The sequence below is a fragment of the Silene latifolia genome, chromosome X (assembly GCF_048544455.1).
Source record: "Silene latifolia isolate original U9 population chromosome X, ASM4854445v1, whole genome shotgun sequence".
Classification (NCBI taxonomy): domain Eukaryota; kingdom Viridiplantae; phylum Streptophyta; class Magnoliopsida; order Caryophyllales; family Caryophyllaceae; genus Silene; species Silene latifolia.
This window is the reverse complement of record NC_133537.1, coordinates 274,601,986-274,606,439: the sequence shown is the minus strand read 5'-3', so window position 1 is coordinate 274,606,439 and position 4,454 is coordinate 274,601,986. Positions and strand designations below refer to the sequence as shown.

At 41.4% G+C, this 4,454-nt stretch overlaps 1 non-coding gene across 1 annotated transcript; it reads right to left on the bottom strand.

Annotated features, from left to right (window-relative positions):
• Positions 1-235: 235 nt before the first annotated feature.
• LOC141625327 (small nucleolar RNA R71) lies at positions 236-342 on the bottom strand. Its single transcript, XR_012535112.1, has one exon. It is a non-coding gene; the product is annotated as a small nucleolar RNA R71 (small nucleolar RNA).
• Positions 343-4,454: the final 4,112 nt, after the last annotated feature.

Sequence of the window (4,454 nt, the reverse complement as noted above, 5' to 3'; positions counted from 1 at the left end):
GAAGCCTAGTGAAGACCCTCATTCTCATATGGAGACTTTTTTTGACTATTGTGATGCGATTTCTCAAATCGGAGTTACTCAAGACCAAATTCAATGGGTCTTATTTCCTTTTTCTTTGATTGGTTCCGCGAAACAATGGTTGAAGAGCCTAGATAAGGCTACTCTTGGTATTGACTCTTGGAAGAAATTGACACTTGATTTCTACAAGAAATTCTATCCTCCGGAAAAGACTAACATGTTGAGAGCCCAAATCACCGGGTTCAAACAAAGGGACGAGGAATCTTTGTATGAAGCATGGGAGAGATTCAAGGATACTTGTCGATCTTGTCTATACCATGAACTTAGAGAGTGGTTCCTTGTACAACAATTTTGGAATGGTCTATATGAAGACTCCCGAAACATTTTCAATATGGGATCAAATGGTATGTTTAGCAAAGTTGATGACAATCAAACATGGAACAAGATTGAAGAAATAGCGGTCCATAACTCACAATATAGTAGACCTCGGAAGGCTACTAGAGGAGGAAAGCATGAAGTAGACTTCATTACTCAATTGGGTGCTCACCTTAGTGCTCACATTGACACCATTAATTTGAAGTTTGAGAAGGCTATGGCTAAACTTGAAGAGGCCTCCAAATCACCTAAGCAACATGTTAATGCTATGGTAGCATCATCATCAATTCCAAGTGGAGTATGTGAGAGTTGTGGAACTTTGGGACATGACCAAAGTAAATGTAGGGGAACAATTGAACAAGTGAATGCTGTCCAAGCATACAAGAGTGGTACCCCTTATTCCAACTATTACAATGAAAACACCAAATTCAATCCCAATCTTTTATACAAAAGTCAAAATGTTCAAAACCCTCCAACATACACCCCACCTCCAATGAGAAACCAAGCTCAAAGACCCTTTTACAATCAAAACCAATGTTATCAAAATCAAACTCCATACAATCAAAAAAATGACCAAGATTTTGATGTTCAAAAAGCGGTCCTCCAAATGCAAAAGAACCAACAAGAATTTTTCACTCAAATCCAAAAAGATAGTCAAGCAAAAGACATCACCATCAACAAGATACTAGCTCACACGAAGATGTTGGAGACCCAAATGTCTCAATTAGCATCTTCTATTTCACAAAGACAAAAGGGGCAATTGCCACCTCAAGGTAATCCCCCAAGACATGAGTTGGTGAGTGCCATCCATTTGAGGAGTGGTACAAGGTATGAAGAGCCGAAGAGGCCCGTTGATGAAGATGTTGTGAATACTAGTAACAAGGAAAGAGTTGTGGAAAACTCTAGGAAAGAAGAACCCACCATTCAAGAAGTTTCAAAGAAGAATGAAGAGAAGGCTAAGGAGAAAGAGCCTATTGTGATTTGGCTTCCATTTACAAGTCGTCAAGCTAAGCCTAAGTTTGATGAACAACTTGGGAAGTTTATGGAGATTGTGAAAAACTTGGAAGTCTCAATTCCATTTACGAAATTAATCAATCACGTTCCGGCCTATGCGAAATACATGAAAGATATTCTTATAAAGAAGAAATCCATCCGGAAGCTCAAGACTATTGATTTCACTAAGGTGAGTAGTGCCATCCTACAAGGAAGTTCACCTCCAAAACTAAAGGATCCGGGAAGTTTCTCTATTCCATGCACCATTGGCGACACCACAATCAACAAAGCTTTATGTGACCTTGGGGCAAGTGAGTGTCATGCCATATTCGGTGTGCAAGAGGCTAGGAATCGGAGAGCTCGAGTGCACTAATATCACACTTCAAATGGCGGATCGATCAACGAAGACACCTTTAGGGGTATGGGAGGATGTGCCGGTAAGAATTGGCAAGTTCTTCATCCCGGTGGACTTTGTTATTGTTGACATGGATGAACACTCCAACATTCCTATCATTTTAGGAAGACCTTTCTTACACACCGCGGGAGCGGTGATTGGCGTGAAACATGGAGAGCTCACACTAGAAGTGGGAGATGAAACGATCACTTTTAATCTTGACAAAAGAATTAGAGCTCCCCGACTACATGAGCCATGTTTCATGATTGATCATTATAGCCGAGAAAGTGATAGGAAGAAGTTGGCATCTCAATGCAAAGAACAAGCTATGGGTAAAGAATCACCACCCATATGGGAGAAGAAAATGGGTAATCTCCAAGATGCTTCATCCAAGAGCAATAATGTTTCAACAAGAATGAGAGCTTGAATAGCTCACCACCACTCATGACAAGAGAAGAGGAAGGCCTCATTGGCCATAATGACAAGAAGAAAGAGGAGTTGTTCTCATCAACTCATGATACTATTGGGGAACAAGTAGATGAAGTATGCGGTCTATGGGATGATGAGTTTGAAGGGTTAGTCAACCCTTATATTGGTAATGCTATGACCCAAGACTAAGGCTTTGGTGACCATGTTAACTCAAGTCACCACAATGAAGAACACAATGTGCAAAAGTCTATTGAAGATTTTTATAATGACAATGAACAAGCCTTCGATTACTTCTTCAAGGTGTTGAGCAACATCAACAACACCTTGGCTATGCCCCCTTGACATCTCATATATGGATGAGAGTTTGGTGGAGTCCTCCCTAAACCACCATTTGTAAATATTCTAACCCCTTAACTTGCATTTTACTTATTGTAATAGTCAATTAAGAATGAAAAGGACAGTGATTCTCTCTAAAAATCTAGAGAGCTGTAACTCTCTTTGGAGAGCTTTCAAGTGAACCTACGCTAGCTACCTTCATCCTCTCTAGTACCAAAATCAACCTTTTTTTATCCCCCAAAATACTCTTTCTCCTCATTGGGCGTCTTATAGCCCTGCAAATTCCTTTTGCTTTGAGATTCTTACAGGTATCTATTAAGTTGGTAATCATTTTATTTTGGGGACATTAATTGGGGCTCCTAACCCTAATTTTTTGTCAGAAATTAAATCAACAGCTATTAACCAAAAATCCTTCCATATTCCTCTCCATCATTAAGTGCAGCTGATCTTTATTGGCTTCTCATTAATTTGGTCAGCTCGAGGTTGTTTTCTCCCGTTAATTGGCTCTTCGTTAGCTGCTAATTGACAAACGGTGGAGATTCCAGCTCTTTTGAGTCTTTTCAGAGGGGTTTTATCAATCTATTTAAACAACGAGTATGGCTGTTGGTTGTTCATACTCATCCTCACACTTTATTAATCTTGTTAATCCAAAAAAGAAAACACGACATAAATTCCAAAAAAACGAGTTTGTTAACTGTAATACTTCTAACTTTTCTTGTTCAAAAAAACCATCAAACAAGAGGATGGAAGCTGAAAATCAAGTTGGGGGTTTTGGTCATGGCATTGATGAACCAGGATATGAAATACAGAATAATGTTGTTGATCATCATGGATACAATCAGGAACACGCAGCACCTGAGTTCAACCCAGCGAATCCTCTTCACGCTAACATTTGGAGATATCCCAGGTCTGGTGGGGTCATTAATATTGACCCTGCTGAACTGGGTCAGTCCAGAGACTTCTGGGGTTGTTGCGTGTTGGGGTTCTTGGTGGACTACAGGTTGTTTGAAGCACCACTGATCAATGACGTGATCAGGAAAAAGTGGACCACCAAGGGAGTTGTAACTGCTTTTAGAATGGGTGAGGTATATGTCTTCCACTGTACTGAACCAGAAGACATGGAAGCTTTGTTGCAAAGGACGACAGCAACGATTGATGGTGCGGTTATGGTTTTTTCGAAATGGTTTGCTGATACGGCTCCACGCACAGTAAGATTCCCATATGCAGAAGTCTGGGTTAGAGTTTGTGGACTCCCTTTCGAGTACCTGACCATGCAGGTTGCACACATTGCTGGTAAGTTGCTGAGCCACAACTATAAAGTGGAACCCTTTCATTTTGTTCCTGACAATGATTACTTAAGGATTAAGGTTCACATTCAATTGAATGAACCTTTGATGCCCGGATTTTTCTTGGCAATGGCGGGGGGGGGGGGGGGGGGGGTACCTCTTATGGGTTCAGTTTCGATACGAGGAGGTCTTTAAATACTGCATAAAGTGTGGTAAAATTGGCCACAAGGGGGCTCAATGTAGGGAGTCTATAATGACGGTGATGTCAGGGATTAATGGTATGTTAGATAAATCAGTGGAGAATGGTTTTCCGGTCTTTCAGGCCAACAGTACACATACAATGTTCAACTTGGACTTACGTGCTACCCCATCCACCACGAAGTACTTGTATTCCAAAGTCAGATTAGGAAATGCTAGGGGAACTCAGAGGAGAAGAAGGAGGTGGGAATCTCCTGAGAGGGCAGTTGACTTCGACCTAGGCATTACTCCTGGAGGGAGAGTACTTCCGGGGATGGCCTTTGCTGTCACTGCCCAACCCTTTGCAGGACCTGTCGTGTTTCATGGTGGTAATGAGGGGGGTGGTCAAGGGTCAGGAATGGGTCAGGCTGTAAATGGGGAGAGAG